The sequence below is a fragment of the Cryptomeria japonica genome, chromosome 2 (assembly GCF_030272615.1).
Source record: "Cryptomeria japonica chromosome 2, Sugi_1.0, whole genome shotgun sequence".
In the NCBI taxonomy this organism is placed as follows: Eukaryota; Viridiplantae; Streptophyta; class Pinopsida; order Cupressales; family Cupressaceae; genus Cryptomeria; species Cryptomeria japonica.
Genome location: NC_081406.1, coordinates 288,389,592 through 288,417,137, shown reverse-complemented (window position 1 = coordinate 288,417,137; position 27,546 = coordinate 288,389,592).

Here is a 27,546-nt window from a genome sequence, read left to right as displayed (position 1 = left end):
CAAACAAGCCAGTGAGGAGTTCCTGGCTGATAATAATTTTGTTACAACAGGGTCCTTTATGCAATTTGTTTGGAAACAAAACATTGAGCAATTTAAGGCAAGATGTAAGAAGAAAAAGAATGAGCAACCCCACAAAGATGCAACTACAGTGGAGGAAGAGGTGAAGCAAGAAATGATGGTAGAGTTCAAAGCCATTACTCCCGAAAAGGGGAGAGAAATGGTGTCAAAGGATGGTGTTTTAATTCTTCCTGAATGGGACATAGCAGATGCCTTAGTGCTTGAAGCAGTAGGTAGGATACTAAGCCCATGGAAGGAGTAACATTTAGCAAGGACAATGCTGCTTTGGTCATGTGGTCCTTAAAGAGGGATGAGAGTAGAAGAAGGAAGGACACCTCAGAGTCTAGATATCTTGGAGGTATGATTGTCAAGAGGGTGCAGGACACAGGGGTGGTAGAAGCTGCCAGCACAGTTCTAGAAACTACAAATTTTAGTGTGGCCATGGCTGAGAAGGAAGCTAAGGAGAGGGTTGATCTCCATGTAAAACTAGAAACAATTTTAAAGGCTTATAATGAAGCCAAAGGGGAGATAGCCAATAGGGATATCATCATTGCTAAACTACAGAGTCAATTGGTAGGGCAATACTAGAAAGGTGACTCCTCTACTCTAATGATTACATCTTCTCCAGCAAGACCTTCACCCACTAGTCCTATCATTGAATTTCCCCCTTCTCCTATGTCTTCTGGTTTTCAGCCAGCTAAAACACTACAAGATGAATTAGAAAAGTTGAAACAGGCTCAAGCCCTATTTGCAAACAAATATGAGGAAAAGGTAAGGGCCACAATTTTGAGTTTTGTTGACACAGTAGAAGCCTCCATTGTGCACACTAGCATGAAAAGAATTTTGGATATTTTGATTGAGTTGAATGGAGACAAGGCTATTCTGGAGACAATTTTAAATAAGTGGATGCCTAGAGAGGTGGATTTGGAACTTATGTGTGCATCCTATGATGAGGTAGGGTTTGATTCCAATATTACATCCACTTGTGAGTTAGTAAAAGGGATGACCAGGTTAGCAGAAGGAAGAGCTGGTGTAGAGAGAAAAGCCAACTTGTACAAGAAGGAATACACTGAACATAAGTTTGAAATGTTTCTTGGGGGTTTTGTTAGTCCAAATTAGTTGAAGGCCAAACAAGTATTGCTTGATGAGCTCGGAGATAACTTGTCTTAGAGGGTGAATGAAGTCATCAATATAGATGACACATCTTTGTTTGTCAAGACAATTAAAGAAATAGAGAAGACAAAGTCACATTATGGTTTTTTGGAATCATAGGTTAAGAAAATTATAAATACTTGGAAAAGGTTGGACAAATTGAAAAAGAAGATTGTTAGCTTCTCCTTGCCTACTAATGATGTGTTCCAAGAGTGGACAAGAAAATATGTGGTGCAAGAAGTAGAGGTTCAAGAAGATGCTGCAGTTGAATAACAAACTAAAAGGCCGCTAGGATTGAAAATAACTTGTAACTTGTTTTTGAAGAAAAATTGTAGTTGTAACAAACTATTCTTAGGAAATTCCGAAGCTTGTGTTGCAACCATATTGTTATAAATAGATACCAGGACTTAGAGAAAAAAGGGATCACAAGAATTTGTAAAGATACTCTGTTGGAATATATCTAGGGTTTTCTGGTTCTCTCATAAATTACCTTGAGTTATGTAAATTTTTTTAAAATGAATATGAATATACAGATCAAAGTTTTTTAGGCCTAAATTTTTGTTGTCTTCTGGTGTGCATTCATTAGTTTGCTGGTTTCATTTGGATAATTTAGGGTTATTCGATTGAGCATGGATTGTAAGGTAATCTTAGAGATATATTTCTAGCTTTTCTCTTCAGGAGAGGGATTAAATATGCGTGAAATATTTTTGTCAATAGATCAATTGCTTGCTGCTTTGAATTTGATAAACGGTTTTAGTTTAAAGGGAAAGAACTTATATATATGTTAGGCATGTATAGGGTTCATGAAAGCTGAAGTGATAAAATGTATGAGAATGTTCAATTTTGGAACTCTTGCTTAATTTAGGTGACTCTGTAGCCTCGATAAGGCACTGATATCAATTATGGATTTTTTTCTATCTTTCTTGGGATCAAATATTGAAAATGAGCATGTTTTCTTTAATGTTTCAATTTTTTTGAGGTGATGAAGTCCATAGGTTTTTAGCATTGGTTTACTATGGATCTCAATTTTAAAGTGTAAAAGTATTCATAAAAGTTATACCCACCCAAGCTTTGAATAAGTTCAAAGTGTAGAAGGTTTTGTTGAAACCTTGTTATATGTTAATCTAGAATTCTATTTTCTTGGTGTCCTCTTCACATACAAACAAAGTTATTAAATTTTCTTACAGGGAGGAATAGGAGGGAATCAGAATTTGAGAACAACAATGGGCTCAATAATACCAACATTTCTCATTTTCATCAATTCTTCTTTCATCTTGGGAGCCAAAGTAGGATTTATTGGCCTTTGCTTCTATCTAAAAGGCTTTACATCAGGCTTCAAGGGTATCTCATGCTAGAACAAGTCTTCCCTATATTCTTTAAAGTCATCATATGACCAAGTGAAGACATGCATATACTTCCTTAGCAAATTAATCAATACTGTTCTGATTTTTGGTATGAGCCTTTTTCCAATATATACTTCTATTGGATTTATTACACTTCCCAAGTTTATTTTTTCAACATCCTCACATCCTCCTGAATTAGGTATGAAACTTGCTATATCTTTATCATCAAACATTATTTCAAGTTCTATCAATCCTTTTGGAATTTTATTTTTTTTAGCTGCAACACCTCTTGCCCAAGTATAGTTCCCTTGCCATCAATTTCCTCCACAAGTCCATTCCAATCAATCAGCTGGTGCTCATACTTATTCTCACAAAACAAAAACCTTAGCAAATCCCTGTCATCATCAAATACTTGCCAACTATTTATATTGTTAGGGATTGATGGTATGGTCTTGATTTCTACTTGGGTAATATCATCAAAAGGGATTTTGTTATGTTTGATTGCTAGATTAGCCATGAAGTCTGCCAAAATATTATTTGCCCTTTCAATCCAATTTATGAAGAAAACATAAAAAAAGTTTAATGTAATCCCAAACCTCATTCCTGTAGCTTCTTAATTTTGTATTTTTTGTAGCAAATTTGCCTCTAACTTGTGAAATAGCTAGTTCTAAATCACCACAAACTGTTAGTAACTTAATGCCATGTTTATTTGCTATTTTAAGTCCTAATAAAAGAGCTTCATATTTAGCAATATTATTAGTACATTCAAAATCTAACAAGAAAGAGTATTTAAAATTTTTTCCATTAGGTGAAATAAGTACAACTCTTGCTCCATTTGCATCCTTACTATAGGCACCATCAAAATACAATTTCCAAATTAAATTTTGATTTTGTTTAACTGTTTCTATAATTTATCAAGTTTTAAAGGTTTAGAAATACTTACCTGAAATTTGTCCATATTTGAGTGGCAAAAACAAGTCATTTCATCAGGATCAACTTCTTCTACGAGGTAGGGGATCTTGGTTCTCTATTTATCCTCACCTCTATCCCTTTTACTAGAATAGTGGTATATGATAAGTCAAGCTGGACATGTCCACCCACCAAATTAGACCATTACTTGGACAACAACATCCCATAGTTCGCAGGCACTTGTACAATTGTGATATATGTCTTATATGCAGTGTCTGGGCAGGCTGGGAATCTGAACTCAACATCCTTCATAATTCTTACTACAGGAACTAACCTATTGTCCATGGCATAGCATTTACCGTAAGGTGTATCAACATGCATTCCCAATTCTTTCATGAATTCCTCTAGCATGATATTTACTGCTCCTCTTGAATCTATCATGCAATCTTTTAGCATTTTTGTGTTTATCAGTAGTGTTAGATAGAAAGGATCTACCTGAGTGATATTTTTGGTAATAGACATGCTTGGATACACCATAGGAGAATCTTCTTTAGTTTTAAGACCTTCCCTACTTACTTCTCCAACATTTGATATAATTTTCAATGTCTCATTCTTGTAGTCTGGGAATTTCATTACTTCTAGTAGAGGCATAGATATCTTTACTTGAGACAATTCCTCAGACATGAATGAATTACTATTTTAAGTGGGCTTACTTATTTGCTTCTTCTCCATAGGCTTGATTAGTTTTGGCATTTCCTCTTTCTTGGCATGTTTTGGTATTTCTTCCTTTCCCTTTTTGGCATTTGCATCTTTGCTTTTGAAAGCATTGTCTTTGTTCCCATCTGGTTTTTTAATTTTGGCAAACATACTTGTTGGCTTGCCCTGCTCATTATTTACATTCCTATTTCTCTGTTGATAATTGCTCGTAACTTGCTCTACTACTTCAATAGTGAAGGCTTTCTTTTCTTCCTCAGTTAGGTTCCTTAGTGAAGGCACTATGTCATCTTGAAACAATCTTCTCAAAGCTGGAATGTCTTCATCATCATCATCTGAAAAGAACTATTGCATACCGTAATGTCGGTTTTCTCTCATTTGCTTCACATCAGAAAAATGCTCCCCTTCAGATGAGTCTTCATCCCTTCCCCAATATGGATCAGATGAAAGTACATTTACAAAAGGTTCACAATCCTCATCATGATTTTCCTCCTTTATCAAACCTTGGGCAATCATGCACTATTCAGCAACATGAGGTAAATTACACACATCACACCATGGATATTCATCTACAAAATTTGTGGCCTTCTTCAATGGATCAAGAGTTTCTTTGCTTACATTAGGCTTCACGGGCTTCCCATCCTTCTAGTTCATGTTATATGGCATATCATGTAGTCTTGATCTATTGTAATTCATTTGTTTATTGTTTCTATATGGTGGCTTTTCATTAGGATTTTTCTTACCCTTTAGGTCCTTAAGCATGTCCATGATTAGAGTAAGCTCATCTTTCTTGGGAACTTTGGTAGTGTACAACTTTGGATCATCTCTCTTGGAAACCTTCCTAGCCACTTTCTTGTTATTCTCAATGGTAGTAGTTGTCTTTAATGCTTTCTATAAAGTATCTGGTCTATGGGACAAAATCGCATAATGGGTTTTTCTATCAAAAGAAGTCAAATAAAAGTTAATCAGAAATGAATCAATAGGTCTGACATCTTTGGGTATTCTATTTAATACTTTATTAAATCTTTTATTAAACTCAACTACTGATTCATTTTGATTCTTCTTTATACTTGTCAATTCATGGGATGCAAATGAAGGATCATTGTGATCTCCAAATTCTTCCAAGAACAATGTTACAAATTCTTGCCAGTTGCCAACACATCCATCATGAAGGATTCTATACCATTCTCCTACATCTTTTATCAAAGATTGAACAAACAACTTCATGAATACATCCTCATGAGGAACCTAAAATTCTTCATTGATATTTTTTACATTAACTACATGTTGTTCTGTTGCATCAATTCCATTTCTTGAGAATTTGGGGATAGTTGATCTTAAGTCATTAGTGATCTGGTTTGGATAACCAACAATGCCAGTGAAATCCAATTGTCTATATCTTTCAATGATTATTGGTCATTTGCCACCCTGATTGTTGTTTTGATTGTTCATATTTTCTTAGTTGAATCCACCATTTCTACCATAATTATCATTGTTCCCATTGTTTCTACCACCATTATTATTGCCATTATTTCCATTATTACCTCCATTACCATTATTGTTGTTTCTATCTCCACCATTACCATTTCCATAATTGTCATTATTACCTCTATTATTTCCATTGTTTTGGTTGTTGCCATACCTATTAATTCCTTTATTATTATTTATATTGTTACCTCTATTTGTGTTATTCTAGCTTCCATCATTTTCTCCATTTCCATTTCTTCCTTCATTATCTTGGTTGTTTCTCTGCCTTTCTTCACTTTGATCCCTATGAGCATCCCTCCATCTTCTACCTCCATTTAATAATGGGTTATCAAAGATTACAAAAGGATGCTCTATTCTTCTCATATGAGGGGGACTATATTTACGAGTTGTTGGCCTACCTCCCTCACCTTTACTTTTGTCTTCTATTTCTTTTGACCTAGGGCTTTGAATTGTATCTCTTTATAACCCTAGTCTTTCCAATATCCAATCTGGTTGTCTCCTAAGAGCCTTTGCAATTTTGGATTCATCTCCATTTAAGTCATTCATTTTAAGTATTATTTCATCCCATTGCTTTTCCTCATGTTCCTCAATAGTTAGGGTTTCATCATAGCCACCATTATTATCTTTTGCATTTAAGTCATAAAAAGGATTTTCCTCTAGATTTTTCAACTTATCACCAAATGAAGAGCCATCCTCTCTGCTAGGAAACTTCTTATAACCCCCAAATTCCATACGTGGTGTTGGTTTCTTTCCTTTGTTCTTTTCTTTGGACTCACCTGAACAAGATTATCTTATTCCTTATGCAAAGACCTTCTCCCCTACATCAATTTTATTGATAAATGCCTAGGGATTTCTCTTACTTTCTCAAAATACCAACTATTATTCATCTATCAAATGTAGAGTCGGCACCTCCTAAGAGGAACAATATCTTTAATTAATCTTCTAGGTTCTTTCTTCCAGTAGAGTCTAAAACAAACCACCAAAGACTAAATATTTCCTAAGACAACTCCCCAATAGAGTCGCCAATCTGTTGTATGAATCAGATGGGAATTTTTTTTTTATCAAATATTCAATGAAAAAACACCAAAGATTCTAGGTGAATGTCAAACTATGTATGACAACTCCCCAATAGAGTTGCCAATATGTTGGTGCCCAAAACTGCAAATTGGGAAACCAAAGATTTGCCTAATCCTCAGTTAATCCAATCAGCCTTGGCCAACAAACAAGAATGTTGAAGACCAAATTCGTCTGCACTTTAGGCTCCACTAAACCTAGGTGGGTGTACCTTACACTCTCAAGCACAAAAGAGGTTTATCTTAAGTGAATTTAAACTATGGGAATTAGCAATCTGCAGGGATGGCAAAAGGTTTTCTTGCAATTATGCTAACAGAAGTGCTTTTTATTGAATGTCTTTAAAACTGATACAATAAATGTGAATATAGTTTTGTTATGCAACATATTACTATTGTGTGTATGAAAAAAGTGGTCTGTAGCTGCAAGCACAACACTTCAATTAAGTCATTATATGCATGGTTAGTAATCAATAATCAATAAGTAATAAACCATAACAAAGCAACTAATTGCCTTCTAAAAGATGCGAGTATAAGATTGCTCTCAGATTGTTATAAGAAATACCAGTGACTAGAATACACCAAGATGAAGGATTTAATCTATATGATATTAACTATATGGATGCAAGATGGATGAATAATACAAGAAAATAATCAATTCAAATAATAATGGATGAAAGCAATGATGGATGAGTAAAATAGATGCAAATAATCTAAAAAAAGCACAATAATCTTCAATGACTCCAGAGTGAAATTAGCGTGATAATAATCTCCAAGCATGTTCTTAAAAATCTCTAGGGTGAATTGGAATGAGAGCTGAAGACTGAATTTATAGAGAATCACAAAATAGAAAAGATCAATTTAGGATTAATTGAAAATAATTGAGAAATTAGGTTAAGTTAACCTTGAGACAGATTCCAATTATAGTTTAATTGAAATGCATTCAAATTAGAAGTCCAAGTTGCATTGGAAATAATAATAAATTAATTCCATGCATTTGTGATAAAAATAGATAATTCTTTTATTTATTCAAGAAAAGAGTCTTTTCAATGCAAGTGAACTTCTTTTTCTTGAAAAGCTTTGAGTTCCAATTTTAGAGAATAATTCAATAGTTCAATTTAATTGTTTTTCTGAATTCAAGTTCTAAATTTAGAAAAAGAAATAATATCTCAAGTTTGATTTCTCTATCAATTCAATTCTTTTTGTTTAATTTCAATTCAACTCTTGCTTTGTAATTAATCCCTCTTTTGTAATAAATTAATTCCTTTTGCATGATTAAATGACAATTTTATTAAGTAATTAAATATACAAGGATATTTAATAAATTAAAATGGGATAATTGATCAAAATGATATTCTTGGAAATGATTCAATTAATTAAATGAATATTTAATTAATATTGAGTAATTGATTTGCCATGTGATATTTGATGATTAAAGAATTAATAATATGCTCAAGATTGATTTAATGCCTTTGGTTAGGACCTTGGTGATGTTGTTGAGATTAGGGGCCCATGGTTTAGATGACCATTTTTAGGGTATTACATTTGCCCCTCTTTGAATTAATGTGTGAGCAACACGTTGGTTCAAAGAATGTGTGATGTCTAGGAGATGCCAGTTTTGAACTTGAATGATCACGAACTAGATGAAGAGAAAGGTGTTTAGCTTGATTCGAAGTGACAAAGCTGAATGAAGTCTGATTAAAGCGATATTGTTCCCGAACTTGATTGAACTGAGGAATGATAGAAACAAAAGATATCGAACTTGAACTTGATTGATCAAGAAGTGGATCTTACTGATCTAGAACTTGATTGATCTAGACACAGTGAGTGATGATAAAAATCAATCTTGAACTTGATTGATCAAGACATGATGAAGATAAACTATCCAGCTTGATCAAGAAATGAATACTGAACACCTTCTTAGATTGAGTGTGATCAAAGATACTCTTTAAACTTTTGATTGAGTTTAAACAAATAACCAGTTTGATGTGAAGTGATGAAACTGATTAACGTTAAGAGATTGATTCAGATGAAGGACAAATATTAGTTTGATTTGAAGTGATGAAAATGATATGCCCCTAGTGATTGATTCAATTCAGATAATCGAGAGATCTCAACTTGATGTGAAGCGATGAAGCGGAGATGCCCCTTAGCAATGAGAATTGATTTTCTTTAGTTAAAAAAAAAGATTTTTCTCAACTTTTGATGAAGATTTAAAAAATTTCTTGACTTGTGAGATGTGAAGTCATAAGGTCATGAGTATGCCCCCCCAGGAGCGAAATTGAAAGATAGTGAGGGTACATGATCATAGGCAATTGTGTGGCGAAAATAAGTTATTTGACCACACATTTATTTTGAGGAATATTTGAAAAATTCGGTGTTGATTGATGAGTTAATTGAGCGCAAAGTTGATCATAAAGTTGATGTGTAGAATTCAAATTGATATTCAGCGTTGAAATTGAGTGCAATTTGAAGAAAGAATGAGTATTTGATGAAAAGAGTGCTAAGTGGTCCAAATTATGAAATTGACTAGCAAAATGATCTTGAATTTTGATTTCGATCTCAAAAATGGAATCAGAACAGTCGAATTAGCTAAGGGTACAATTTTCATGTCCATCGGAGCAAGTTGAAAAATTAGGTTTTTTGCTATATATGGGACAAAAGTGTCATTTTCAAATCATTTTAACCCTCCAAGTTTGAAAATTCAAAAAGCCTTCTACGAAGAAAATGGTGGTCCCTACTCATCAACATCAATTTGAGTGCTAGAGATGTCGTAATCGAACCTGAAATTATGAGCCAACGGTAAGTGATCGATCTTAAGCCTCTTTTTGTTTTCAATTTTTAATTTTTTTGCTCATTTTTCAAGTTTTTCACATGTGTGGGGCCGGGTGTCACATTTTATCGTGCGAGATAGGATTTTGTCTCGTACCAGTAACTGGTAAATTATCTTTTGTCGTTTGAAGTAATTTGAATTGTCATTCGGGATGCACCCTTGTATCGGACAACAGGTCTGTTAAAAGACCATTTTGTCGTGCGAAACCTAATAGTTTGTTGTTTGGGATTGTTTTGTCATACGAGACACATTCCTAACTCGTACGAGATTCTGTCCCTCTATGTTTTGTCATTTGGGAGACAGTGAGCATTTTTGAAGGTTTAAACGTGAAAATTTGATTTTGCATTTGACTTAGTTGGATTTGCTTGATGTTTTACTTCTCTTGTAGGCTAATTTGGAATGTTTTCTGATGCTTCGTTGTTGGTTTTTTGCAGGTTTGATTACCTCCCATGCTCTTTAGATGCATTTATCCTCCCACCATGGCATTAGTTCAACATTTATCTAAGGTTGAGCAAGCTCATATTGATGTATGTGGTTTGACTCATCTTCTTGGTTTACCAGATATCTGTGTGAATCACGGAATGCTCACGACATTGGTAGAGAGATTCCATTCAGAGCATAACACATTTCATTTGCTAGTGGGGGAGTTGGCTACCACTCTCGAGGATGTATATAGGATCCTCTATATCCCTTTTGTTGGGGATAAGGTGGATTACGATTCAGGACACCTTCCAGGATTATAGGTAGTGAGGCATGTCTTCAGAGATCCTGACATTTTGACTTGTTCCATTAGTTGGGACATATTGATGAGTAGATACAGCGAGGAGTTTCCTCTAGCATGTGTTCTAGCAGGATTTATAGGCTATTTTCTGATGCTAGATAGAGGGCAGCAGGGTTTCCAGTGTGGTTGGGGTAGGATGTTGATGAGATTGATGGAGACCCCTTAGAGGCTTGGCTGGGGTTCTTTCTTGCTGGCTCATATGTATCGCAAGATGCATGAGATCGTATATAGAGATGGTCAGAGCATGGCCGCAGGTGTATATATTTTATAGTTTTGGGCTTGGGAACATCTTCCCATTTGTCGGTGGATGGTAGATGATAGTAGAAAGCTCGGGCAGCCAATTATATATAGGTATGCCAGTTGTATTACGTAGCCCCATCTGGGCAAGATAGATTTTGGCGGCGACAGTTAGATGATTTGATAGTCATAGTGTGGAGACCTTATAGAGGTTTGGAGCCTTGGGATGATTGGTGGCTAGTCCGTAGGGACCTTTTTGTCATGTGCCCACTTATTGGGAGATCACAGACTATTGTGGAGTGGTTTGTCATTTCTCGAGTGATGAGGTAGTATGGCCGGCCTCAAGGGATCTCGTAGGAGTATACAACGTATGCACATTATGCAGATGAGGAGAGATAGGGATGGTCTCCATGATTATCTTATACCTTGGCCATGCAGGAGCTGACTGGTCTACAATGCCTCAGATGGGATTATATGGATGATGTTGCAGATGCGGGGGTATTGCCCTATTACAAAGAGTGGTTCCAATAGCATTCTTTTCCTAGGTTTACTGATCCAGGTGAGCAGGCACCATGCATTGAGGATGTTGAGGAGGATGGTCCCGCATAGGTATAGGGACAAGGATAGACAGCTGAGGCTCCGAGGTGGACAGGTGGTGATCCTGGTGCTAGTAGCAATAGGGTTCCAGCTGAGGGTGGATAGCAGAGGGGTGAGGGTGGATCCCTTGGGAGAGTAGGAATGATATTAGGTAGAGCTGAGAAGGAGCGAACAGCTTTGAGATAGGTTTAGAAGTGGAGGGAGGAGCAGGGTGGTACTGGAGGTGGAGATGGAGGTGGAGAGCCAGTGAGAGAGAAGGGGACAGACACAGGATGGTCGATGAGAGCACGTCTTACAAAGCTGTAGTCATAGTTGACAGTAGCTCAGACTCAGCTGGTGGAGCGAGACCGATAGCTTGCAGAGCTGAGGGTTGAGAGAGATCGACAGTTGGCTAAGTTGAGAGAAAAGCGTGATTGTCAGCTTGCAGTGATGAGAGCAGAGTTAGACACCCTCCAGTAGGAGGTTTTGCAATAGAACAATAGGGCAGCCTACTATGTCGCAGCATACAGTGTGGTAGTTCTAGTAGTGCAGCAGGTGATTCCTTATTCTCAGTATATGGCATGTTCTAAGGGAGCTCGGGCACCTCGATAGGATCCTGGTCATCAGGCTCCTCCTCCTCCACTAGGCAATGAGGGAGAGGCTCAGAGCTAGATATTCTTCTTGTAGCTCGGATATATTTTTTTTGTACACCCATTTTTTGTAGCCTATATGATTCTTGCTCTGATGGGAGTTTGTATATGTCATGCGACATCATTTTGTACCTTTAGACTTGACATGATATATATATATATATATATATATATATATATATATATATATATATATACGAGATCCGATTTGACTTCATTGCACTTGTGTTGATTCGTTTATGAGATGCCTTTTATATGCTTTATTCTGTATGTATGCATTTCTTTTCGGTATGTATGTATGTATGTAATGCAAATGATTATGGATGTCTATTTTTGGTTCTTTTCTTATCCAAATGAATGAATGAGCAATGAGTAATATGAGTAATGCATTGTTTTCATTTTTCTATGCAATAAGATGAATGCAGATGAGTAAATAATGAAATATATGAAGCTATATTAAATGTTATGTATGCAGCTAACATCTCAAAAACACAAGTACTCGATCAAAGAAATGATGATAAATAAACCACTTAGCGTAAGAAATGGTGATGCTTTCAGGTCTCATTCAGAAGATAAAGAGATTATTACCATACCGAAATCACTCTAAATTCACAAAAATGCAGAATGATGTGCAAAATGATATGCGAAATTATATGCAAAATGCATCCTAAACCTAGTCACTGGATTTAAAATACTTAAGATTCATCACTAAGCATAACGAACACGATAGGCAGGTTAGAGTTCCTTTCTTTTTCAATGTACAATATTAATTATCTTGTCCGCAATGACCTTTTTTTTGTTCATATCCTTGGACAGATTTCACAGGGACCCGAATTGCATCATAAAGAAATTCCCTCAAAATAGACAAAGAAATGATATGGACCTCCCTGTAGCATACAAATAAGCAGAGTCAAGGTATGTGAGGCAATTTCACCTTGTTGTGAAGGCTCTTATCATAGACACTTAGCTAATTTATATGTTTCGAGATCATTGGGATCATTCCTACAAGAAGAAAACAAAGAAAATATTATGCCCCCAATCCTTGCTCCTCTTAGTCACAATAGACTTCCTCGAGTTACTTAGAGGGATAATAATCGAAAACCAATATAAAAGACAACACACAAAGAAAATTTTCATTCATAGCTCAAAATTTTTAGTGATTGTTTTCCGTTATGTTGTTTTTCTTGTTTACTTAGTGATAAAAACTCTTTGGTAGCTAGGAGACAGGTGATTGACTCAGATTGGACGGCCAGTTTTCATTGATGGAAAGATGACTTGGTTGACACTGCTTAGGATATGTAATGTGCTCTGTCAAGTAACCTAAGACTAGGACGTTGATCAGTTTTAAGTCATGAGGGTTCCAACAAACTAGGATGTCACGAAAGTGACTGAAAAATATGTACAAGTGAAAGCAAAGATGCATGAAAGCGGGAAATGCCAACGTTGTGTTGATAGATGGAGCGCTTGAATATAAGAGGCACCTGTTTGCTAGGTTTTCACTTGCTTGGCAGAGATTTAATTTTTTTTTTGCCAAGGTGCCTATTTACTAGGTTTTCACCAGGGCATTTTCTTTCTTTTTATTTTTTTCTTTTGATGATTTTTTTTTTTGTATTTTATGATTTTTTCGATTTTTTTGATTTTTTTCAGGACTTTTTCCAGCTGTACAAGTTGGTGGTACAAAGAATGCTAAGGGAATAATTTATTCAAGTGGATGGTTTTAATCAGTTCATGGAGTTGTTCTCCTTCCAAGTTTAAGAGTTGATAGGCACCAGAGCCGAATACTGCAGTAACAATTTAGGGACCCAGCCAGTTGGGTTCAAACTTCCCTTTATTATCGCGAAACTGTTGATTTTTTGGATTTTCTCTAAGAACTAGGTCACCAACCTGAAATTCTCTTTGTTGAAATTTCTTGTTATATCCTCTATACATTCTCTTTTGATACACTCTGAGATGATCAAATGCCACTTGCTGACACTCATCCAACAATTTGAGTTCTTGCAATCTAGATATTCTATGATCTTCATCAATAACAAGACCTTGCAAAGAAACCCTTAGAGATGGTATTTCTACTTCAATAGGTAGTACTACTTCGTGTTGGCATTTTTGATGTTTATGATGTGATTGTCATTGATGGACATACACTTACATTGAGATCCCCTTTATATGTATGAGTTAGAGCACAACTGGTATTTGTTCCAACTGGTATATTGTATTATAGTCTTTAGACTATTAGTATTTTACAGAATGTGTTTCCTAGTCTGAAGTGGTATGTAGACCCCAAGTGGTTCGAGGATCTCAAGCGGCACAAAGGATCAAAATGACAGAACATATATTTCCCAGTCTTCATTTTGCCAAACCGGCAAGTGGCATTTTGCTTGAACCAGCATTTTGTATGAACCGGTAATACTCTGTGATGAGTTACCAATCGACATTTTATGATGAGTTACCATCCACCGATTGTTTGATACTACTGACACTTTAACAGTGCTTTTTGTGTCATGTTACCAAGTATGTCTAGGTTCATTGAACCTAAGAAATTATAATGTAATCCTATTGGACTGACATGAAATCAGATTCCTTTATAAGGACATCATGTCTAGGGTTTTAGGTGGTTGATGTGGTTATAGTGAAAGTTTATGTTGTTGCTAGGGTTTAAGGTGGTTGAGGAGTTAGAGAGAGTATGAATGTGTAGAAGACTAAAGTAATGCTGGAATGCATTAGGAATGAGCTATCAAGGATCTAACCAAGTAGTATGTGCTATTAGCTAGATCGATCACTTGTTGATTACTCACATCTTTGACAAGTCTGTAGCCCTTAATTGGGTAGGCCCAAAAGCCTTTTGTAAATCCTCTAACAAGGTGGTTCACATCTGTGGATTTAAAATCCTCTAGCAAGGTAGTCTTTAATCAGACTTATCTACTAACAGATTTTGAGATTCCTAACAGGATCTGTTCTGGTAAAGAACATTGTAAGACTTTAATCGGTCTAACCTTAACCGGTCTAGTTCCTATTCTGCAGATAGTTACTTGTGAGTTCTATCTCACCGTGGTTTGTCCCATTTGGGTTTCCACGTCAAAATCTCATGTGTTATGGTGTTTGTGCTTTTGTGGGTGAATGCATTATTTTCTATTTGGTTTGCATGTGTGCTAATTGGTTTGTCTGCTAAACTATTTTACCAGTTTGCTGTTATTCTTGTAAAGTGTTTAAGTATAAAGATTTTTGGCATACTAATTCACCCCCCCCTCTTAGTATTCATCAATTGGTATTAGAGCCAACCTTTCTATAAGTTTAACCACTTTAAAAGAGATATGAGGGAATACTCTATAAGGGAACTTACTCACTGACTCACTCAGTCTGAGCAAGCCTATGATGAACTTATGGAAAAATATAAGGTCTCTCAGGCAAAAAGGAGAGAACATGCTGAAAAGCTGATGGAGCTATCTGAAAATAGTTCTTTAGATGAAGTAGACATGGAAGCCCTAATTGCAGAAGTAAATAAGTTGAATGAATCAAACTCCAACCTAAGAAAGGAGTTGGAAGGACTGACAATCCGGATGTGTCAAGAGCTTGAGAACTGAAGGAAAGTTGAAGATCTGGTGAAGGACAAAGATCTTGAGATCTCCAACCTGAAACAAGAGATCAGTGCCCTAACTGCTCAACTCCATGCAAGCAAAGTGGAAAAGGAAGGCATGTAAGGAGAACTGAACATTGCCATCTCTGAGAATGAAAACCTAATGGAAACAAATGCTGCTATTTCCAAAGAACTCTCTGAGTCAAAGGAAATACTTGCTAAGTTCAACAAGAGTACTGTCAAGCTAGAGCAAAAGCTTGAATCTGCCAAACTGGCAAAGAATACCAATGGACTTGGTTATTCCGGTCATGAGAAAGGTGAGACCTCTGGTACAAATGTTGGAACATCAAAGAAACAACCAACATCAAAGGATAAAGGTAAGCAAAATTTTAAACCTGTTTGCTTTAACTGTCTTAAAGAAGGACATACTGCAAATGTGTGGAGTAAGGCTTATAACAATTTTCCTTATTTCCTAATTGATAAGCCTAGATCCTATAGATTTAATGGTAATTGTTATGCATGCAACAAGTTTCAGCATAAAGCATCTGAATGCAGGTCTGTTATGAATAACACTAGAAGATATCGTCAGAGGACCCAAGGAGTTGGTCTTGAACCTTTTGTGAACCGGAATCACAATCGGTTTAATGCCTTCAATCATCAGCCAAGAAGTGGTGGCTATCAAGCAGTAACCAGATGGAGAGAAAACTGTATGGTGTGTCATGGTCATGGTCACACTGCTACAACATGCAGAAGGAAGAATGACAACATGAATAATGGACCTTGGAGAGCACCTGGATTGGTCTGCTATGACTAGAACAAACTGGGTCACATTGCCAGATTTTGTAGATCAAGAAAGAACATATCTAATGATATACTGGTCACTCCGGAAGGAAACATTGATGTTGACACTATTCAAGCGGACATGAACAAAACTTGGAAGAAGAAACCAATGGTGTTACAAGAGGAACCAATTTCTGCACCTAGTGTGGAAATCACGGAACTGGCAAACTACGCTTCAAAAATCTTAGGGGGAGAAAACGGTAAAATGTTTCAAACCCCCAGTTTACACCAGTAAAAGACCTTAACCAATATGTGATACCTGTCAATAAGTAGAAGACCAAAAATGGTAAAAGGAAAATTAGGTTTTACACCCTAATGATGGAGCATTTATTATGGTAGGTGAGGAATATGTTTAAAAGGATTTTTCAAATCATTTCTCACTATCAGTTTTTGAAGCGAAGGAGGTTTTTGAGTGCAGAGCGACAACAAAGCGATTTGTGCTAAGATTTTGAGAAATTAAGAAACCGGGAAGGAGATTCAAATTTAAATTGCAAACGGCCAAGTGAAGAATGCAAAGTGGTGATTTTGCAACCGATAGAGTGTGAAGTGAAGGAGAATCTGAAAGCCCTAAATTCACGTGTTTCAAAAGGTATTTCTTGAGTTTTTAAGTTTCTAGCATCGCTTCCGCATCTCATACCAGTTCTAGTGCATCTATTGAGTCTGCAAGTTTTATTCAATGCAAGTCTAAGTATAATGCCCTATCACAAGTTCCGACTGGTGTTATAGTAGAAGAAGGGATTTTTGATTACATAAATTGCAAGATTGAAGACCTAGGGTCTCTAGCTATCGACTCCCAGCTAGGTTTGTTTTGTGGACAAGATAAAAAGATCAAACCAAAGTATAGCATCTTGGAGAAGAAGAAAATCCACAATGCTATTTATTTCCTAGAGGATTTCATAGATGATCACATTAGGATCATTCTGAGCAGAGTTCATGGTGACAAGATGTACCTGGAAAGAACGCATGATATAACACCACAAGCAATTCATGTCATCAACGGTTTCTGCAATACAGGGGAAGTGCCAGCCCTAAGGATGGTAAGCAAAACTGAAATGTCCAAGCTCACTGGTTTAGTGAGCGACTCACGAGGTATGACCATCGATTCTATCAAGGATGATCTGGTGAAGTATGCATGTATGGTGATTGGATACCGAACATTCTCAGCCAGCAGAATTAACTCTGTATCTGCTGCAGCAGTAAATTCTGCTTACCGGATGATCAAGGGGGATGCATCATTTGACCTATGCACTAGTATGCAAAGGCAACTCCTATTGAATCTGAAATCTATCAAACAAGATAATGCTTTAAGGTTCAAGTTTGGAAAACTATTGGTTGGGCTATTCTTTTACTTCCAAGGCTACTTTCCAAGAGTAGGTGATGTCCAATAGTCTGTTGACCAACCGGTAACCAAGCAAATCAAGGAAAGCATTCAAGTAGTTGGAACCAGTTACCCTAAAGTTTTGAACAAGTGCTTTGATGAGTTCAGATGCAAAATGAGTTAGGGTGAGAATATCAGGGGATATTGTCAAGAAATATGAAGATGATATCTGTTTCACCATTAAAGTGGATCAATCCATAATGGAGGTTGTTGAGCCTAGACAGGAAGAAGTGGAGCCTATGGGCTATGAGGTAATGAATGATATGCTAGAAGGATATGCCTCTATCCTTATTGCCTCACCACTTGATCCAAAGGCAAAAAGAACTGACACCTACCTAGAAAGGATAACACCAGTTGAGGAACCCTCAGTAAAGAAAGGAAAAGAACCTTTAGTGAAGAAGGCAAAAACAGTGCCTTCAGCATCAACACCAACTACTATAGCTAGTCCTGTAGTGACCAAGCAGTCACTGGCTAAAAACAAACCTAAAGCAGCACTTGCTAAAGTGTTCGAGAGAAAGAGGAAGACAAGGAATACCTCTCCAGACTCAGAAGAAACTGTGTCTGAGGAAAAACCAAAGAAGACATGTCAAGCAAAGAAAAAGACAAAGAATGAACTGGCATCATTGGCACTAGTTAATATTGACATCTCCTCCTACAAACCTTTTACACATTGTCAAAGAACTATCAAAAACATTAGGAGAAAAGTATTGAATGATTTAATTGATTGTTTTGATGACTTTAATGATGATGAAAAGGAAGCGGTGGAAAAAGAAATAATTCAATATTTATGTGTTAATGACTGGTTGCCTTCAGAAATTAGATCTGAGACACCACATTCTTTGTATAAATCCTTAGACAATAAATGGCACATTGCCATAGAGCAGGAATAGGAAATGAGAGGAAAAAAATTTGCTGAACATTTTCCGGATGTATCAAATTTGGAACTATTTGAAGTGATGAACAAATACAAAGGCCTCTTCTTCATGAGAAGAAGAAGACTCCTGTTACTTGAAGGGAAGGGTAAAGAAGTGCTCAAGAATACACACACCCTTGCTTTAGAAGCTTTGAAAATGCATTGAGTGGCTAAAGCCAACTAGAAGGCTGAGAAAGAACCAGTAATAACAAAACCAGATGAAGCATTTGATGATGAAGGAAACCCGGTTGTTGAGTTGATCGACACCATTGACGTCGATGATATAGACATAGAGGATGTTACTCAGGAAACACCATCTGAGGCAATAGGACAGGAGTAATAGGATAAACAGGTTGATAAGAAAGCCGAGGACAAACAAGAAACAACAAAGGAATAGGCAAAGCAGAGGAAAAAGGATGAAGATGAGGAGAAGCAAAAAGAGGAGGAAAAGAGAAAAGAGGAAGAGGAGAAAAGAAAAGAAGATGAAGAGAAAAAGAAGCAAGAAGATGAAAGGAAAAAGAAAGAAGAGGAAGAAAAGGAACAGGAGAAGAAGAAGGAAGTAGAGAGGAGGAAGAAGGAGGAGGAAGATAAGGAACAGAAGAAGAAGAAGGAAGCATAGAGGAAGAAGAAGGAAGAGGAAGACAAGGAAGAAGAGAAGAGGAGAGAAGCAAAGAAAAAGAAGAAGAAAGAGGAAGAGAAAGAAGAGGAGAAGCGGAAGGAAGCAGAAAGGAAGAAGGCAGAGGAAGACAAAGTAGAGAAGAAGAGGATAGAAGATGAGAGGAAAAAGGTTGAGGAAAACAAAGCAAAGGAGAAGAGGAGAGAAGCGGAGAAGAAAAAAGAAGAAGTGGATAAGGAAAGAGAAGCAGAAAAGAGAACCCATATGGAGATTCCGAAGGCAACCGGTAGTCAAGCCAAACTGGCTGACCTCACCAGTCCTATCGACCTCCAATTTGCAAGTGAAATGGAGCTAATGCAGAGCATCAAAGTTGTCCAAGAATGACTTGAAAACATATGGAGAAAGAAGGAGAAAGATGTAATTCAAGAAGTTATGGACACTCTTACCGGTTTGATACCTGGTACAAACATCCCCAACACTAAATCATCACTGGCTAAACTTAAGCTCCTATGCACAGTAGTGGATGATCAAGTGCAGAGCCTAGAAGAGGTAACAGAGGCAAATGTCAAGAAAGAGCATCAAAAAGCTCTTAATATTGCTCTGGTGAAGAAGTTGAATGAGCTTTGGTCTAAACTACAAAAAGACCAAAAGGATATAAGGGATGCTTTGGATGAGGGGAATTTGCTACTTAGCAAGATCTGCCAACCCCATCTGTTCTATGATGATGTGCTAGCTTAGAAGAAAAAGCTTCAAACAGACTTGCAGTCTTACATGAGCACATTCAAGCCGCCTTATGATTCCTTTACAACTTATGGGCAAACCGTTCCCCAGTTTCACATCCAGTCAGCAAAAATGGAGCAAGAGATCAACACCCGGTCTAGAGATTTGTAGGAGCTACAACTGGTTCTACTCCCACGATTGCAAATTCTTCAGAAGTGCTATCTAAACCTGGATGCCTTAACAGTGACACATGAGATGAGCACAATTGATGCCATGGAAGAATAGGTCTCCCAGATGCAGAAAGAGAAAGAAGTAGCCACCTCCCTACTTGAGTCCTGGTCTTTATCGATGAAACAATTCTTGCAGGACTTTAAATCTATTTTTGACAAGTATTATTCCTTATTGTCATAAACTTTTATTATTTTAATATCAAATGAAAATAGGGTTGTTCAGCTGTACTTTGTCATTGTTGGCAAAGGGGGAGAAGAATTCTATTTGGAGAAGTATAGGGGAGAAGTATCTGGTAATCAAAATTTTGATATCTGCTCTGAATATCTCAATGTTTATGCTCTATATACAAAATTGTTATACATTGTATTGTCAAAGGGATAGTGTATATGCTTAGGGGGAGCAATTTTGCTAATGTCATGATTTTGTTGTAAAACACTTAGATGTCAAAATTTTATTTTCCTAAGTGTTTCCATAAATGCCAAAGGGGGAGATTGTTGGCATTTTTTATGTTTATGATGTGATTGTCATTGATGGACACACACTTGCATTGAGATCCCCTTTATATGTATGAGTTAGAGCATAATCGGTAGTTGTTCCAACCAGTATGTTGTATTATAGTCTTTAGACTATTGGTGTTTTATAGAATGTGTTTTTCGGTCTAAAGCGGTATGTAGACCCCAAGCGGTTCGAGGATCTCAAGTGACACTAAGGATCAAAGTGCCAAAACACATATTTCCCAGTCTTCATTTTGTCAAACCGACAACTAACATTTTGCTTGAACCAGCATTTTGTATGAACCGATAATACTCCGTGATGAGTTACCATCCACCAATTGGTTGACGGTGTCAACACTTTAACGGTGCTTTTTGTGTCATGTTACCAAGTATGTCTAGGTTCATTGAACCTAGGAAATTGTAATGTAATCCTATTGGACCAACATGAAATCAGATTCCTTTATAAGGACATCATGTCTAGGGTTTTAGGTGGTTGATGTGGTTATAGCGAAAGTTTATGTTGTTGCTAGGGTTTAAGGTGGTTGAGGAGTTAGAGAGAGTATGAATGTGTAGAAGACTGAAGTAATGCTAGAATGCATTAGGAACGAGCTATCAAGGATCTAACCAAGTAGTCTATGCTATTAGCTAGATCAATCACTTATTGATTACTCACATCTTTGACAAGTCTGTAGCCCTTAACCGGGTAGTGTCATGCCCAAAATTTAGGGCAAGAACAGGATAATTTTTTTTTTAAAATAACAACTATATAACAAAGAAGTTCGCTAATACGACATGCACTAACATGTTTTGTCCAAAACTATATTCGAGCTAACTCTGGTATTAAATCAAGTAACGAAATTAATTTAAAATTTATTTGTGGAATACTAAATGATTTAATTTTTTTTTCTCATCAGACTTAGTCAATAGATTATTTAAATCAAACTCATTAAAATAGTAGATGAAGATAAGATTAATTTCCAATAACCAATACTTGTATTTTTTTTCCTAGGAAACTAATTAATTTAGTCCCAACTCTTAGATCATAAAAGTCTATAATTTATTTAACATTAAAAACTAAATCAACTAAGGTTCAATTAAATTGTTAATAATTATTTTCCTATAAAGCGTAAATATTTCCCAATAGCCAAATTAACCTTTCCCAACTTGATATAAAGTTCTATTGAATTTCAAACAACACAATTTCATAACTTAAATGTAACCCCATATGTTTATTAAAAAAAACCAATATAATTTATAACCACATTTAAATATTTAATCCAAAATTGTCTTATTCTCTTTCAAACTCAATATGTATGGGTAAATATATATAAGTATATATATACATATATATAAATATATATATTTATATATATATATATATAATTAAATATTATATTAATTTCTACTTCGTTGAAAAAATCCCCATGCAAACCCTAAATTTAAATTACATTATAAAATAAACCTCTCTATACTTTTTTTTTCTATTTCTTTATTATTCTTTTTACATTTCCATGTATAATCCTAAGTGCTTTTATATTTCAGCCCTTGCATGCATGCAAAATCAATTCTATTTCTTTTTCAGTAAATAAAAGAATAAATTTAACTCATTTCCTTTCAAGAAATATTAAAGACTCTATATAAGATTTAACCTTAACTCTAGAACAAGAACTTAGAATAAACCATTTAGCTTTCTACAAAATAACATGATATTTTCTGCATAACAATTAACATATCCTCAAGTCTTTATTCCTATTTTACAAATAGCCTCTCATTTCAAACAAGAGAAGACTTTTAAAAAAAAAAAAAAATACATTTGTAACTCTTTTTTTTTCTTTAAAATCAACATCTTCCGCCATAACTGCATGCATCTAATATTTCTTCTAACATCCTGCAAATGAATCAAATCTATGACCATGGAGTGCTCACCTCCCAGCCTAGGCTAATTGGTAGCCACCCCCGAGCTTGGAGAACCAAGCCCTAGACGGGAAACAAATATGCAAGCTCACAAGACAGAAAACACACAAATTCAAGCACACTCCCAACCCGGCTACATTGCACCACATGTTGGTGATGACCTTTTTAAGGGTGGTAGTGGACCAAATACCCTGAGGAGAACTGTAAGTATGGAAAAACATGTAGCCACCTCATGGAAAACCAAATACATCAAGAATAGAAACCCCTTATTCCTTATGCCCCCCAAGGCATTCATGCCTTATTTCCCTCCTTATGACCCCCATTGCACAAACAAGCCATGCAGCAAGGGTCACACAAAATCCCTTGTGATCGCTCTCATAATGAGAGTCTCTCACTTGAGGGTTGTCACTTATACCACCCACAAGATCCTCCTCTCTCCCAAGAGTAAGAGGTCTTGATGACTCCCAAAAACACATACAATATATAACGCAAAATATCAAATAACTTTTCCAAAAGAACATGCACAGAAGCAAATCATTTACACCAACATTACTTTCAAACACATGCAATAAGAAAGCCATTTTAAGAAGAATGCAACCAACCTTAATTTGCCCAAAGGTAGGTTAGTTTTGTTGAGGATGAGTAGCCCAATTCCATGGTTCTTCTCTTTCTACCCTTAGCAAAATTCCGTATTCAACAATCTAGCTTATTCCTTTCAAAATTCTGTTGTCTCCAAAAATGGAGAGTGGGTGATTACCCACAAATTTTCTAATTCTTCTTAAGAAGCCCATTGTGAGAGTTCTCACGAGTTTCTAAAAACTAAAGAGGAAGGTAAGGTAGAATGGGAAAGGGAACTCTCATTCAAAAAGGAAGGTTTACAACTAGGTTCAAATCTTCTAATTTCAATTTTCGCACAACTTAGAAAAGTCAATTTTTAGGGTGTCTAAAAGGTCACATGGGAGTAGAAACTTGCCTTAAATTACCCCTAACCCTTAGGTATACCTTATGGGCTTTAGGAAACCCTATTAAACTACCCCTAGGTGTCCATTTAACCCTTTTTAAACCCCTATGAAGTTTATTTTCGGGTCAAACCTATGTTGACCATCCCAAAGACTCTTTACCCAAGGCATTTATGACATCACATTACATTAATTGAAAAAGCTATAGTTAAACACGTTCCCACCAAGAGACAAATTTAAAAATTCAAACTTAAATCCACACGTGTCAAGTGACACAAAGAAAACACTTTTACAAATTAATACATGAAATCGTCTCTTGTGGATTTTACATAAATCAATTAAATAACACTTAACACACATGCATCATTTACTATTATGAATAAAATACAACACAAATGGGGTGTTGTCTCTCCAAATAGACAAACCCTGGCTTACGAACATACATAGGTCTAGGTTTGGTTCTCCGTAATATTTCCATGGTCACATGGATAACTTCCTACGCATCTCAATTTACACATTAGTAACTTTCAAATAACCACATATAATATAAATCACAAGAATAATAATACACATCATCACTTGCATACAATTTACATCTGAACAATTTAATACATCTTATATCCAAGCAATTTCACATAAGCAATTCATCCTGATTCTCATAATTTTGATCCACACTTAAACATACATCATAATTCTATTATCCTAGTAAAGTCCTACAAATTTAATAATGACATTTATCACCACAAATTCATCCTATTCAAAAATCATGTAGTGTTCTATATCATAAAGCATATAAATAAATCATCAACATATAGCACTGTTATCCATATCATGAAATCATATAAGTTCTAAATCCATAATGCATAAAAATAAAGCATCCATAATAGTCTCAATATAAAAACCACTGAAATGTCAGCCTGAGTCGAGGTGGGGCCTCATAGGTAGGCCCAAAATCCTTTTGTAAATCCACTAACAAGGTGGTTCACATCTATGGATTTAAAATCCTCTAGCAAGGTATTCTTTAATTAGACTTATCTCCTAACAAAGATTGAGATTTCTAACAGGATCTGTTCTGGTAAAGAACATTGTATGACTTTAACCAGTCTGATCTTAACTGGTCTGGTTCCTATTTTACAGATAGTTACTTGTGAGTTCCATCTCACCATGGTTTTTCCTATTTGGGTTTCCACGTCAAAATCTCATGTGTTATGGTGTTTGTGCTTTTGTGGGTGAATGCATTATTTTCTATTTGGTTTGCATGTGTGCTAACCAATTTGTTTGCTAAACTGTTTTACCGGTCTGCTATCAGTCTTGTAAAGTTTTTAAGTGTAAATATTTTTGGCATACTAATTCACCCCCCCCTCTTAGTATTCATCACTTCAGACCCATACACCAAAGAGAAAGGTGTAGCCCCAGTAGTAGCCCCAGTAGGTGTTCTAATACTTGTTCTGTAAGCCCATAGTGCAGGAATGAGCTGCAGATGCCAATCCTTCGTGGATTTGTTCACTGTTCTATGCAAGATAGTTAGTAGGTTTTTCTTAGACGCCTCAGCTTGTCCATTACCTTGAGGGTAATATACTAATGACCAGTGTTGCTTTATTTTGAATTTCTCACAAAGCTCATCCAGATCTCTATTCTTGAACTATCCTCCATTATCAGTCATGATGGATGAAGGTATCCCATACTTGCAGATGATATAGTTCAGGATGAACAAGGCAACTTGTTTACCGGTTGCTTTAATGAGAGAAACTGCTTCTACCCACTTGCTGAAATACTCAGTGGTAGTTATGATGAATTTATGTCCGTTGGATGAAGAAGGATATATTTGACCAATGAGATCAAATTCCCATTGCTGAAAAGGCCAGTGTGTTATAAATGGTATGAGGTCCCTTTCTGGGGCATGTACAAGATTTCCATGAAGCTGACATTTCTCACAAGTCTTAGCAAATTGGAAGGCATCTTTTTCCATGGCTGGCCAGTAGTAGCCAGCCCGTAGTAGTTTCCAAGCTAAAGTAACTCCATTCGAATGAGATCCACAAATACCTTCATGGACTTCCGATAATGTACGTTTAGATTCTTTAGTTTCTAGACATCTAAGCAATGTACCATCCAAACCTCATCTAAATAAATTGTTAGCTATGATAACATACCGTGAAGCATTTCGAGTTAGTTTTCTTTTCTCATTTTGGGTATGATTTCTAGGGATAATTTGGTCGCATAGATAGGAGTAGATGTGGCTGTATCAGGATGAGTCATGTCCAATAATAGAACAAACTATTTGGGTCTCAGGAGAATCATAAGCGGGGTAATATAACTCTTCCACCAAGAAATCAAAGCAAAAACTGGACTCTTGTAACTCGGGTATAGATGCCAAGGTAGCCATAGCATTTGCTACTCTGTTTGCAGACCTAGGAATCCGTTGGAATGATACAAAAGAAAAATACTTCTTAAGATCATCAACCATCCTCTTGTAAGGCATTAGTTTCTCATCTCGAGTCTGATATGTATCATTGATTTGATTAACCACCTGATGAGAATCTCCATAGATATACAATTCTGCAACCTTCCATTCAATAGCTAGTTTTATCCAATTCACCAAAGCTTCATATTCTGCAATGTTGTTTGTGCAAGGGAATAAAATCTTATAAGACTTTCAGATTGAATACTTCTGAGGAGTAATGATATGCTAGCACCTGAACCATTTTAAGTAAAGGACCCATCAAAGAACATTTTCCAAGGTTGTTGAGTAAGGTGCATTATAGATTCATTTGGAAACTCTATGTGTAGTGGTTGAGTGTCCTCAAGTGGAGCTTCAACAATTTGATCAGAAATTACCTATCCTTTTATGGCTTTGTGTTCCACATATTCAATGTCAAACTCTGTAAGGATCATGACACATTTCTCTAATCTTCCTATAAGTGTTGCCTTATTGAGAAGATACTTGAGTGGATCAACTTTGGCCACTAGCTTGACTGAATTTGCTAGCATGTAGTGTCTCCATTTTTGTGATGCAAAGACTAATGACAAGCATGCTTTTTCTATTATAATGTAGTTCATTTCATAAGACACCAATGTCTTGTTGATGTAATAAATAGCTCATTCCTTTTTATTGTCATCTTGTTGTGCAAGAATTGCCCCTAGTGATGAATCAGTTGCTGATATATATAATATTAGTGGTTTACTTTGAATTGGTGGATTTGACAGGTACTCTTTTATCTGCTGAAGATGTTGTTCGCATTGCTGATCCTAGTTGTATATTACTCATTTTCTCAATACCTTTGTGAAAGGTTGAGCTTTGTCTGCTAGCTGAGAAATGAATCATCTGATGGATTGGAGACGTCCCTGTAGACTTCTCATTTGACTGATGTTCTTCGGAGGCGACATTTCCATTATAGCTTGAACATTCTCAAGATCAACCTTGATTCCCTTCTTTGAAATGATATAGCCAAGTAGTTTACCAGATGTCACTTTGAATGCACACTTCTTTGGATTTGACCAGAGTTTGGACTTTTCCATTTTGTCGAGTATAGGACCTAACTCTCAAATATGCATTGATCTTTTCATAGTCTTCACTAAGGTGTCATCAACATAATCTTCCATATTCTTATGCATCATATCATGAAAAATGGTTGTAACTTCTCTTTGATAGGTTGCTCCTACGTTCTTTTTGCCCAAATGGCCTGATGTTCCAGCAAAAGGTTCCCCATGCAAAGGTGAAAGCTATCTTTTCTTGATCTCCATGAGCTATTTTGATTTGATTGTATCTAGAAAACCCATCCATTAGTGAGTACATTTCATACCCAACAGTCATGTTGACTATCATATCAATGTTTGGCAATGGAAAGTCGTCCTTCGGACAAGCTTTGTTAAGATCTCTGAAGTCAGTACAAACTCTGATAGACTTGTCTGCCTTTGACACAAGTACTATGTTTGAAATCCATTTAGCATAATCTATAGCTCTAATGAATCCAGCTTTGAATAGTTTTTCTAGTTCAGCCTTGACTAATAGTGCTACATGTGGGTGCATCTTACAGAGTTTTTGCTTAACTGGTTTTACTCCTAGTGTAATTGAAAGATGGTGCATAATGAGATTAGGATCC